Raw genomic sequence first — 14102 nt, 5'->3', positions numbered from 1 at the left:
ACATGCGAGAGGAAGTTCTGAAAGAGGTGTTGAAATTGCTCTCTCTAGGGATCATCTACTCTATTCCGGACAGTGAGTGGGTCAGTCCTGTCCATATGGTGCCCAAAAAGTCTGGAATACAGGTTGTTAAGAATGATAAGAACGAATTGGTGCCCACTAGGCTGGTGACGGGGTGGAGGACGTGCATCGACTACAGGAAGCTGAATGAGGCCACAAAGAAGGATCACTTCCCCCTACCTTTCATTGATCAGATGTTAGAAAGATTGGCTGGCAAACAGCATTTTTGCTTCCTTGATGGATACAGTGGCTATTTCCAGATCTACATTAACCTAGAGGACCAAGGGAAAACCACGTTCACGTGCCCTTTTGGTACGTATGCATACCGTAGAATGCCGTTTGGGTTGTGTAACGCACCAGGAACGTTCCAGCGGTGCATGATGAGTATTTTCTCGGATTTGCTTGAGGTATGCATTGAGATATTCATGGATGATTTTACCCTATACGGGAATTCATTCGACACTTGTTTGGTCAGCCTTGACCTAGTGTTAAAAAGATGCCAGGAGAAGCACCTAGTTTTGAATTTCGAAAAATGCCACTTCATGGTGATTGAAGGTATTGTCCTGGGTCATGTGGTTTCTGAAAGAGGAATACAGGTGGACAAGGCAAAGGTAGAAGTGATATCAAAATTACCTTACCCCACTAACCAAAAAGAAGTCAGAGGCTTCCTGGGTCACGCAGGATTTTATAGGAGGTTTATCAAGGATTTCGCGAAAATCGTGCAACCACTCACTCATTTGTTGCACAACGATGTGGAATTCGTCTTTGACGAAGGATGCAAGAAGGCTTTTCAGTTGCTCAAAGACAGACTCGTGTCAGCACCAATAATCAGGGCGCCAGACTGGAATCACCCTTTTGAGATAATGTGCAACGCGAGTGATTTCGCTGTGGGAGCTGTCCTAGGGCAGAAGATTGACGGAAAGAGTTATGTGATCTTCTATGCATCCAAGACTCTAAATCAAGCTCAGAAGAACTATGATACCACAGAGAAGGAAATGTTGGTTGTCGTTTACTCGTTCGAAAAATTCCGACCTTATCTTCTTCGGTCGAGGTTTATAGTTTTCACAGATCACGCAGCAATAAAGTACTTACTGGCTAAGAAAGAGTCTAAGCCAAGGTTAATCCGTTGGGTGTTGCTTTTGCAGGAGTTTGATTGGGAAGTGAGAGACAAAAGAGGAACGGAGAATAGAGTAGCCAATCACTTGAGCAGAATTCATCAAGGGGAAACGAAAGAGGCTATACCCGATGCTTTTCCTAAAGAGCATTTGTATTATCTAGGGGATTTTCCCAGACGGATTAGTTGGGAGACTGTTTTGGCATTAACCGGTCTAGGAGAATCCGACAAGGGGAAGCGAACACTTAACGCAGAACCATGGTTTGCTGACTTAGAAAATTACTTGGTCACGGGAGAGGTGCCAAGTTCAGACGAAGTTTCCTGGGCCCAGAGGATGAAAATTAAAAACGAAGCCAAATATTACTTTTGGGACGACCCTTACTTATGGAAGATGTGTTCGGATCAAGTGATTAGACGCTGCATTCCCGAATGGGAACAAAGAGATGTGCTAATTCATTGTCACACCTTGGCGTGTGGAGGTCACTTTGGACCAAGGAAGACAGCAAGGAAGGTATTGGACAACGGTTTCTACTGGCCAACGCTCAACAAAGATGTCTTTGAGTTTTTTCAATGTTGCGAGAGGTGCCAACAGACAGGAGGAATTTCAAGAAGGGACGACATGCCCCAGGTCCCGGTGATTGTTTGTGAAATCTTCGACGTATAGGGGATGGACTTTATGGGACCATTTCCATCATCCTGTGGGAACACATATATATTGGTTGCAGTAGACTATGTGTCTAAATAGATAGAAGCTAAGGCCACCACAACATGTGAATCGAAGGATGTGGCAAAATTTCTGAAGGCCAATATCTTCAACAGATACGAAGTTCCTCGAGCCATTGTCTCAGATCAAGGAACACATATCTGTAATCGCACCATCGAGGCTCTGATGAAGAAATATGGTGTTCACCATAGGGTATCTACCCCGTACCACCCTCAGTCTAACGACTAAGCGGAAATTTCTAATCGCGAGATCAAGGCTATATTGGAGAAGACAGTTAATCCGTCAAGGAAAGACTGGAGTAAGAGGCTCGGCGATGCATTATGGGCCTACAGAACTGCTTTCAAGACGCCTATCGGAATGTCGCCTTATAGGCTGGTGTTTGGCAAAATGTGCCACTTGCCCGTGGGTATCGAGCACAAGGCATACTGGGCAGTAAAGGAGATGAATATGAAGCCTTCGGCTTGTGAGGAAGAAAGAAAGTTACAGTTACAAGAACTGGAGGAACTGAGGCTGGAGTCTTACGAGTCTGCCATGTGGTATAAGGAAAGGACAAAATTATGGCATGACAAGAATCTCCGGGTCAAGGAACTCCATGTGGGACAGAGGGTGCTCCTTTTCCAATCCTGGCTTAAGCTAATGCCAGGGAAGTTGAAGTCTAAGTGGATCGGTCCATATACCATTGTCGGCCTCCGTGCAAATGGAGCAGTAGAGATCCAGGGAAGTGCCTCTAACTCTGTCCATTTTCTTGTTAATGGTCATAGAGTGAAAGTGTATAGGGATAATTCTGAGCTGTGTGTAGTGGAGGAAGTGCCACTACACGCACTCTCTACTATCATCTAGACAGACAAGGAGGTATTCTCGATGAATTCTTGGGTCAGGTAAATTGGTTGACATTTTGAATATATACATTGAACCAGGGAATCTCGGGAATACTCAAAAGGAGCGTGTAAATAGTTTAATTGCTTTTCAAATAAAGGAAAATCCAAAAAAATGTATATACAATTTTAAATCTTCCAAAAATATTTTCGAAGCACCAGACTCCGTAGGAATACCGAAAATTTTAGAGGTTTAAAACAATTGAAAAACTCATGTCTTTTCCTTAGGTATATATCTCGGAAATAATTCCATAACACACCAAATAAAATATAGACAATTTTCAATTAAACCTTAAAATTAAAACATGAAAGCATATTAAGAGAATATTCTTTAAAATTCCATCCAATTAAGGAAAAGCCAAAAATTAGATCAATCAAATATTGAATTTCCTTATGTTAATTACCATGATATTATCTAGATGGAAAGAATCCATCAAAACCAACTAATTAACAAATTAAATCAACTTATTTGACCTAATTAATCAATTGGCAAAATTTTAAAGAAGGCAATTATTCTCTTTAAATTAGAATCTTGACTTAATTGCAAAATCATTCTAATTACCACAAGATATTTTAATTATTCTAGGTTTAGGATTTTAAACCACAATTATAAATAGCTTGCGTGTTAAGAAACAAAATGTAAACACGAAAAACAAAACGAGACGACGAGACGGCGCAATCCAAACCCTAATTAGGGTTTGGGCCGCCACTGCCTCGCAGCAGCCGCCGCTGCCGCGTCTGGCCACCGCCGCCGCCTCTGGCCCGTTGGGAACTGATCCGGCGTCGACCGCCAACTGGAACCACCGCACGCCACCCGCCGCCGTCGCCTGGAAACGCCGAGTTTGGCCACCGCAAGCGTCGATCATCCTCTGCAGCGACGAAGGAGGCCCACGTCGCCGGATCTTGGCAGACCCGACGCGACTCCAGCGCCGCCGCCTCGCCGATTCGTCGCCTCCAGCGCCGTCGTCGTCAGACAGCCGCTGCAGCAGCCACCGGAGGCCCACGCCGTCGGATCGAGATCGATCCGACGCGCCTCCGACAGCTCCGCCGCCTGCTCGCCCTCTGCCGCCTCTCCCACTGGACTGGAGCTCCCTCTGGTCGACGACCATCGCCGGCCGCCGCCCAGAGCTCCGCCTCCGTCGCGATCCCCGGTCGGCGTGAAGCTAGGGTTTTCGAAACCCTAGTTCAAAATTTTTGTTTTTTTTTTTTGGTTTTTCGATTTTTAATTAACTCGATTCATCGCGGTCGCTACGCTTGACCGCGATCTTAAATCTTAATTAATCGTTTCTTAATTTGTAACAATCTTTTATGTTCATATCAAATATGCATATTTAAACATCTAGCATTTAGCAATTTAAATAGATCTAGCATATTAAGAACATAAAACTATAGATCTAATGAATACTTGTTTAGATCTAGAATATTCTTGTGAAAAACTCAAATAAAATTTGAGATTCATAATATTCTTTCATCGATCCAAGTATTCAATCATGGACCACTTTATTTCTTGATTCAAAAACATATATTCACTTAAACACATACATATATGTAATTATCAAACATATAATCTAGTACATATTACTTAGAATATATAGATCTAATGATGTTCATCATAGATCTAGAATATTTTTGTGAAAAACTTGAATAAAATTCAAGATTCATAATATTCTTTCATCGATCTAGAACATCATATCATAGATCCGAAAAGAAAATCAAGAAAAACATAGATCCAACACATATTGCATTATTTTCGAAAATCCCAAGTTCTAACACTATAATTTTCGAAAAATTCAATTAATCAAATACATAATCAGAGCCTAAAAATTGGCTCTGATACCAGTTGTTGGGACAACCGCAGCGGAAGACACGGAAACCAAACAGGTCCTAGAACGGATCTATTTAGTTGATTATGCATTCGACTCCAATTTCATGCAATTTACATAGATCTATAGATATAACATCAAATAAACACATAATCATGCATATTTGATGTAGATTCGATTGTTACCTCATAATCCATCATTGGATTGACGTTGCTAGCTGCACCACCCGGAGATCCTTGGTTTATCGACCACGAATCTTCTGTGCTATTCCCTCGTCCTTGATTCTCCATCCGTGTGGGCGGATCTTAGAAAACCAATTAAATAACTTTGAATGAATCTAGGGAAACCCAATACAAACACTAAATTGTCTAGATCTAATCCTATGAATTAGGATAGATCAAGAACAATAATCAAAACCCTAATTCTCCCACGTGCTAGGCATGAAAATCGAGACCAAGAGGGAGAGAGAGAGAGGCGCCGATTTTGGTGGCTAGGGTTAGGGTTTAGTGTGTCTTGGATTGTGTGCTAGGGTTTCCCTTTCATTCATTATTTATAGTGGACCTTATTGGGCTAGTAAGGGGATCCATGGAATGACTTAAGTGTTAGGCTCACCCATTAGATAAATTACTAATTAAATCAAATGACCCATGATTTAATATATTATCAATGGAATATTATTTTATTCCACTAAAGAATAATATTGCACTCCCACTTAAATCATCAAATTACAAATAACTTGGGTCCATTTTATTTTATAATATTTCCCGCGTTTAAGATTATCTTGATCCGTCAATTTAATTCTTTTGTCTGCTATGTGACTAGAATTAAATTAATTCTCCAAAGAGTTTTTCTAGTTTGAAACTTTATTTATTATTCGTGGAATAAATTTCAACTGCGCAGTTTTCTGAATAATAAATTCCTCTTTCAAACACCTCTTGGGGATCACCCCTTAGGGATTTAATCATACCACACTGGGCACGCGAATTCTATGAAATAATATTCCAATACCTTCATGTTATTCAATTACTACCACCCAAGATATCATGAACTTGAGTTACGTACAAACTCTCACATATTGATAAGTCAAAGTGGCGTTTGATTGAATAAACAATATTGATATTAATATCATAGACTAGAAAATACTAAACTTTCTTGAAATATATTCTTTCAGTAGATAGCAATAAAGAATACATTTCGGATTAGATCCTTTCAGTGCTTTACCACACCGGTGTTACTAATCTCATCTTAGGTAAGACAGAATTATCACAAACACCGCAACCGTACCAATAGGTAGCCAAAGCCTATCTAGGTTGTGAATACGTTTTTCTTCTTACTAGATCTGGCCAAGTCCCCTACTGGAAAACTCATGAGGAAATTCATCGAATTTCCCTACTTGACCTTCTTAGTAAAAAGCCTTAGACTTATTTATCATATTTCAATAACAAACCATTATATTATATTATTTATTCTCATAATTAGGTAAACAAGTGGACGTGGCGTTTTTCGTATACATGCACAAGCTGACTGTACAAAGGTATGTACGCTCGAAGCATCTTTTAGCATACAAACCCCAACAGAATTGACGCAAAAATTAGGAAGCGTCGAGAAGGAAAAAGAAGTTTACGCTCTGTTCTCCACCAGTCTGATGGCGTCCGCGGCGGCCATACCATCACCGACGATCCCAGCGGATTCGGCGGCGCAACCTGCAGTTCCCCAAGTAGAAAGGCCTCAAGATTCAACCAGGGTACCGGACTCTGGTTCTCAACAAGCGGAAACCGCTTCACTGGAGGCGGATAAAGAAGAGGCGACGAATGAACTGTCGGCTGATGGTGTGCAGAACGACGGCGAAACGGAGGTGGAGACCGAATAATGGAAACCCTAACTCTGAGGGTGAGAAAGTTGTTGAGGGGGAAACCCCTGTTCACGAAAAGATCGCTGAGGGGGGAACCCCTGTTATGGAAGACAATGTGGAGGGGGAGACCCCTATTGTGGAGAAAAGTTGCTGAGGGGGAAACCCCTATTCGAGAGGAGATTGTGGAGGGGAAAACCCCTGTTTTGGTAGAAGTTGTTGAGGTGGAAACCCCTGTTCGAGAGTTGATGAATGAGGGGGAAACCCCTATGGAGGCTGGGGATGAAACCCCAAAGGATTTCAGGGGTGCGACCCCTGAACCCATGGAGGAGGGGGTGACCCCAAGTGATGTTAGGGGGGCAACCCCTGTTTATATTGAGGGGGCGACCCTGATGGTGGATGATGTGGGGGAAACCCCGGGAAAACTTGTGGAAGAGACAGATCTATACACTACTGGAGTACCGGAGCCCGTTGAGGAAGGGCTAAATCTGATTGTGGACCTGGTGGACGACCAGGAAGAAGAGGCACCTCGGGTGGACGAAAGAGCAGAGAGGAGAAGGTCCAGGCGGAGTCTGCTTGACGAAGTAGATGACTTGGTCTATTCCGAGAAGGAGGAGTTCCCTGCCCGAGGGACGGAAGCGGAAGTGGCAGAGGACAGTCGTCTGGTTAAGGAAAGGGCGAGAAAAGGAAAAGCAGCTGCGACCGGGTCAACACGGTCGAGGAAAGCTCCCTCCGTCAAGTAGGTTGAGGAGACCCTTTCCCAGTGACCGAAGCTCCCTCTACCAAGGAACAAGACAAGCCTACTCCTGGGTCCGATTCCGAGCTGGGAGAATCTGAAGAGGAGTTTATCCAGGGACACCCGGAGGTGTGGCTGACTAAGGAACTGCTGGAGTCGATGAGGCGTTTCGACAATCAGAAACGAGCCACGGCGTACAAAGAGAAATGCAGTGCAGGAAAAATGGCTAAGTCTGGCAAGCAGTACAGTCCCAAGGAGCTTCGGATGATTGCATGCGATGAGGACTTTCGCTCATGTATCTATTCAATCGGTTTCGAGTGGTTGCTAAAGCACAGTCAGGAGAAGGTACCGGTGGACCTAGCACGGGAGTTTTTCTCAATATTCCGATTAAAGAACACCTCTGACCTCGACGCGGACTCCATAACATTCAGGCTTTTCAATGAAGAACACGAGATGAGCATCCGGGAATGGTCTTTGAAGATGGGGTTGTTTACCTAGGTTGAGGATGATGAAGGAATATGGAACGAGAGGATGATCGGCGTGCCGAAGAATACGCCAGGTTTCAAAGTACAAGCAGCATGGGAACTAATCACTCACTCAAAGGCAGGGGCGTTCAAGTCAAGCTACTCCAAGGCTTCTCACATCGAGGACAGAATCCTCCGTTTTGCTCAGACGTTTATCAGCTACAACTTAATGGGAACTGCAAATTCAGCTCTGACGACAACCGACCTTTATTTCACTTGGTGCATGGAAAAAGGCGTTAAGGTGCATCTAGGCTATTGGCTGGCTCAAGCATGTCATCAAATGACCAGCAATCCTGCTCGACATATGTATACCTGCCATCTCCTAGGCGCCTACCTCCAGCGGAACATTGAAATGAAGATAGCCAAAACCGTTCCTTTGGTCGTGATGTGCGAACCCCCGGAAGTTTTCAGCGTTGAGTACTTTTTCAACAAGGGGTTACTCCATGCTCACGTCAAACAAACCTTCTTCTACACGGTAGGAGATAAGGTGAAAGCGGAGGCTGAGGAGGCTATGCCGAGTGAAGAGGTCGAGGAGCTGAGAAAGGATGTCCAGGATTTGAGGAAAGAAATGCAGGTGATGAGGAAAGAAATAGTGAAAGAACTTGGTGGGATAAGGAAAGAGCTGAGTGGTAGCCGGGAAGAGGTGAAGACCCTGCGGGGAAATATTACGGATCTGGCGGTGAAGTCCGCCAAACAGAACGAGCGGATGACGGAGACTGTGGAGCTTGTAATGAAAATGTTGAAATGGTTGGAGAAGACACTCCCCTTGACCAAATCGAAGGCAACTCCTGGGTCCAGCAGCGAGGTCAAGCAACCAGGCCAGAGCAGTCCCTCCGTCCAGCGACCACCGCACCCGCTCAAGAAAATGGTTACCCCGTCCGCGTCCAAGCCAGTATTAATCCCATCCAGATCGAAGTCCATGATGTTGTAAAAACCAGAGTCTGTTCAACCAGAGCAAGAGAAGGAAGAAGAGGAGCCGGAGATGCCGGCGAAAAAGAAAGTGAAGATGGCCCGACCCGGAATCCCACCCCAATCTGGCTCTCGAGGGAGCCAGACCCAGAAGTGAATCGCCCCCATGACCAAGTAACTTTTAATTTATGCTTTCAGTTATTTTGTTTGTCTTTGTTTTTGTCTATGTTTTGTTTGTTATTTACTATATGTATTTGTCTTCTCCCACTTAGCCCAATGCTTGGTCTAAGTGTGAGAAGTTTATATTTTCTGTTTTTATTGTGTCTTCTCCCACTTAGCCCGTTGTTCGGTCTAAGTGTGAGAAGTTTATCTGTTTTGTTTTATTTGTGTCTTCTCCCACTTAGCCCGATGCTCGGTCTAAGTGTGAGAAGTTTTTATTTGTATAAATTGTTTATTGTGTGTTGAACTGACTAACCTTCCCCCCCCCCCCCCCCCCCCTTCACGACGATGGCTTGGGGACAAGCTTGAGTGAAGTGGGAGGGGGAGGAAAGTCAATGCGTGTAGTTGTCAGCATGTTATGAGTCGTTAAGTCTAGGTTTTGTTTGCGTCGCATGAGCTGGTGAATATAATATGGCATGATCTTCTTAGTGAAAGTAATTGAAGATAGGATGTATTTCAACTTAGACGCCTTTTCCTTTAATAAGCCAAGTCAATCTGGACGAAGTGAGAACGATAGAGGATGCCTTAGCTTACTTAGTTGTGAAGCCCCACTATAAGAGTGAGTTATAAGCCTTAAATAACTTTAAGCTAACACATGTAAAGGGGCCGCCACTGAATGCTTAGGGAGAACAGTCATGACGGAGAAAAAAAGGGGAATTGGGTTATGAAGGTATAAGCTGGACGAAGTCCAGGTAAAGGAGTTATAAGTTGGACGAAGTCCAGAGGAGAGAAGAGAGAAATGGAGGAATAAGCTGGACAAAGTCCAGAGAAAAAAAAATGCTGAAAAAGAAAAAAATAAAAAGGAGGTATAAGCTGGATGAAGTCCAGAGGGAATATGTCTAAGGGCAGGAAACAATAGTAACCTGACCCAGTAAAAAAAAGGGGAGAAAGAAGTATAAAAGGAGAAAACTCTCATAACCCGACGCTTCAGTGGTATGGCAATAACTTCTGAGAGAATCGATCCTAACATCCCTGGTGAGGAATGAGTGATCGAGTGAATCCAACAATTGGGGAAGTGAAAGGCTATCTTGACGAACTGACATATTGATTAGGTAGAAGAAGGGAAGGGGCCAATTTGGAGAAGTGCAGCCTGTTGAATTGACCTTGATCTTGTGGGGACGGTTGCCTAAAAGTTTAAGCTAGTTCATACATATGTGTCTATGTGTTTTTATTTTTAAGTGGTTTTTATCTGTGCATTAGTTTTGTCTAGGTCTAGGAGTCTGTTTAGAGTCTAAGGAGTCGGTCAGGGGATAACCGTGCTTTGAAATTCACCTTATTCTTTTTCTTGTCTTTATACTTGAGGACAAATATGGTTTAAGTGTGAGTAGTTTGATAAGGCTAATTTCATGCATCGGTTATGTGGTGAGAAAGCACTTTATTTTGCTAGGTCTAACGCAATTTTAAAGCCAGGTGTGTGAAGGAGACGCTAGATCCAGGAAGAGCTGGAGACAATGGACTAGCAAAGGAAAATGAAGGAAAGTGAGCAGAACTGAAGGGAAAAGAATGGCTAGAAGAAGGAAGTCAATAGCTGAGGGCAACAAAGACTATTCATACCTCGCTGGACCCACTTCAACGCCTATAAATAAGGGAGCATGCAGCACACGCCATACATAGGATTTTTTGCTCTTAGCTCACACACTCACACACTCACACACACACTTGGAAAATGGGAATTCTGGGATAGTTTAGGGTTTCTAAGGGGTTCATCTTCGGCGAAAGTCAGTGTAACACCGTCCTCTCGGAGGGCGAAGAAACAATCTGCTTTTCATTCAGCTTTTCGTACTTTTATCCCGTCGAACTTCATTGTTTTGGAAGTCGATTTGGTTGTTGCTACTTATCGGTTATCTATGCATTTAGTTTTTGTCATGTTGGTGTTATCTTGTGTTGATTTATGATTATGGGTTTTTGTTTGAAGTTTTATTTCGGCAGTTGAATGTTAATCTCTGTTTTGGATAATTCTGTGCTTGATCTGGGGAAGACGTTGCGGATCTGAATTGTTGTTGTTGATCGGTGGTTGTTTGTTGAATCTGAAGCTATGGATATACTTTGGTCGGAGTTTGTGTCGGATGCTTGGATCCGGAGTGGATTTAGCATCCGAGGTTGGATCTGAACAGGGGAATTAAGTTGTGCATGGATTTCGAACTCTTTTGCTCTCTTTTCAATTTACTCCGTCTAGTAGCCGTAGATCTGCTTAGTTTTTAATTGTTCTTCGTTAAATTGCTTTAAATCCAGTCTGCTTCGTTTCCGATTCACGTTCCATCTCTGTTTTTACTGAATTTTTATGAAAATCGATTGGAGAAGATGATGTCGTTGTTAGTTAGCACTTTAGGTAGTTGTTTTCCAGCTTTTCATCCGTATTTTACCTTTTCAGCAAATGGTCCCCACCGTCAGTTTATTTCCCAGGTCTAGGTAATTTAGCAATAGTTTCTAAGATCTAGTGATTGTCTCGTTTTCCAGTTTACATGCATGATCTCTGTTCTGCCTAGATCTAGCTGTTAGCGTAGCAGATTTCACTCAAGTTAGTTTAATTTCTTCAACCCAAAAATGCGTGGCAGCAGCCAACCTAAAAATAGTCCCGAATCCTTGAGCATGCTTAATTACGCATTCATCTCTGTGGGATCGATCCCTACTTCCCTGTGCTAATTTTAGTATAAGTGGTTGAGGGTTTTTGAAGCGATATTCTGTGTGTCCGACGACCGAGATCTTCCAACGATCCGTGAGTTCCTAGACCTTGTGATCTAGTGGATTCACTGGACCTAGGAGACTTGTTATTCCTTTCTGTGTACACAGTATTAACATACATACTCGAGAGTACGGGCTTCAATTACGGTTTACATTCTAACTTTTTTCCTTAGTCCACTCTATCTTGAATTACTTCCTACAAAAGCAAACTTACTCATTGATTTTATAAAACAATTAAAAGTGTAAAATCAAGGGGGGAGCCATGCAAATGTGATTCACATCGGTGATCCATGAACACACCTCATCGAACGACGGTGTAAGGGACAACACTTTTATGACGGACATCGCCATTGGTAGTTCATTGGTTATAATAACAATATCGCTTACATTGATGCACATCATCCGTCAGTGACCTAAATTACCGACGTGATTAATGATGAAATTTTATCCAAGTAATCCCATCCTTTTTAGTGAAAACTAACAAGATTTAACAATTGCACCATTGATAATAATGTTATGAATGTTGCTTTGCTTATATTGATGCACATCATCCGTCGGCAACGTAAATTACCGACGGGATTAACGATGAAATTTTATGTCCATAATCCCCACCTTTTTTAGTAAAAGCTGACGAGATTTGACGTTAGCAAATGAACTAAAAGTCAAAAAGTACAAAAATCCTAATTTCTCCTAACCAAAGTTAAAAGCTACTAGCATATAGATATTAAAATCTTATAAAATGCATTAACTCATACTCCCTCCGTCCCAAGATAAGTGACTTGTATTCCTTTTTGGGGTGTCCCACTATAAGTGACCTATTTCTATTTTTAGCAAAAAGTCATCTCTCTTACTTTATTCTCCACCTACTTTATTCTCTCTTCTATCCTCTACTTTTCCCTCTCTCATACTTTACTCTCTCCACTTTAACTTATTTAAATACCATTCCTTAAATCACGTGCTCAAAAGAAGTAGGTCACTTATCTTGGGACGGAGGAAGTATATATGAGTCCGTGCGCGATAGCGCTCCTACCATATATGGGTTGAGTGGAAACGAAAGTGAAGATTAAGATCGATTGAATTTCGCATTTTCTTGTTTTTCATGTGTTACATATGTCTTATGTAATCATGCATTCATCTATATATTGAGAGAGACAATATATGTATGTATATACACTAGTAGTTGGAATTCGCTGCGAATGTAACACGTTGGACGGTGAAGGATTATTTGGGAAAACACTCGTGCCAATTTTGTGGCCAAAGAAAAAGATAACATTAAGATCATCGTACGTGTACGTCCCAACTTTTTTTGGGATTAATTTAAATTTGTAGCAATAACAATCCTTGAAACAAACTTAATTTCGTTGTATGTCTTGACAATAAAATGAAAATTGTTGATGTTATATCAAGGGATTTAAGTAATTCATTGAACCGATACATTAAATATATTCGAAAGGGTACTTATCTAATAATACTAATATAGAGGAAAAATCTTAAGTTACTTCGAACCATAAAATGAATATATACAAAAATAGCCTTTCATACCCAAAATGCCCTTCTCCTTTTTATTTTACTAATTACTAAAAAAAACAAGATTTAAAAATTCTGAAATTATTTTTATAAATGTTAAAAAATGTACAAATCAAACCCTAGTAATAATCAAATATCACCATAAAAAATCGAATACAAAGCACCAAATGACACTAAGGCGGGCTAATAATTTTTGGCACAACACGACAATCCGACATGAATCACACAAAATTAATGACTTTGGTTCAAAGTCTTATTGGGTTTGTGTGCTTACTTCGTTGACCCGTTAAGAACTCGATAATTTCGGGTTGAGTTTTGGTTGGATGCAGGTAGGATATGGATAACCCATTAAGAAATAATATTTATTATTTTCATTATCTTTTAAGAAAATTATGCTTTACTTTATTTCTTTAATTTTGTTTAAATCAGGTGATAATTGTGAAAATCATATTTTTATCGTGTAAATTGGGTTTAGAAATCAAGTTTAATTCGTTTAATATCCGGATCAGATTGTTATTATGTTGTTATCGTGTCGTGTTGAAAGCTTAAAAGACCAAACATGTTGTATGCGAGCTACCTAGCTAGCTGTCAACAAGATTTATATTGTTCCCACTTTCCCAAGATACTATGAATTAGTATACGGTGAGTTGGGATGTCGAACACACGAAGAATGGTAACTAGACTTCGCGATTTCAAACGCTAGAGGACGTTGGCCATGCAGCCACGCTTTAGCTTTTGGGTTTTAAGACTAACTACTAGCATGAACTAAATTAACCTAACAAAGTGGCAACTTGGGCAGTTAATGTAAACGACCATAAGGTAACTTAAATAACTTGGGAAAGTATCTAAACTAAGCAAGTTGGACTTAACTAAAACATAAAACATTAAATGTAAGTTAAAAGAAACATAAAAGAAGTAACAAAGTAAGAAGATAACTTGCGCAAGCCGATCAGTGCTAGGAGTAGTTATGAATAAAGTGAATTGTACTAACATGCAAACATGAGGTATGGAATGAAGAGACGAGACTACTTTATGGAAATTCTCTATCCAATGTACTCCCTCC

At 41.5% G+C, this 14102-nt stretch overlaps 1 pseudogene; it reads left to right on the top strand.

The window, feature by feature from the left end:
• Positions 1–6238: 6238 nt before the first annotated feature.
• Positions 6239–13383, top strand: LOC148933445 (uncharacterized; annotated as a pseudogene).
• Positions 13384–14102: the final 719 nt, after the last annotated feature.

This window comes from Salvia hispanica, chromosome 1 (assembly GCF_029641045.1).
Source record: "Salvia hispanica isolate PSC_SH4W2 chromosome 1, Shi_PSC_v1, whole genome shotgun sequence".
NCBI lineage: Eukaryota > Viridiplantae > Streptophyta > Magnoliopsida > Lamiales > Lamiaceae > Salvia > Salvia hispanica.
The sequence above is the reverse complement of the archived record's forward strand: the minus strand, read 5'-3'. Positions and strand labels throughout refer to the sequence as shown.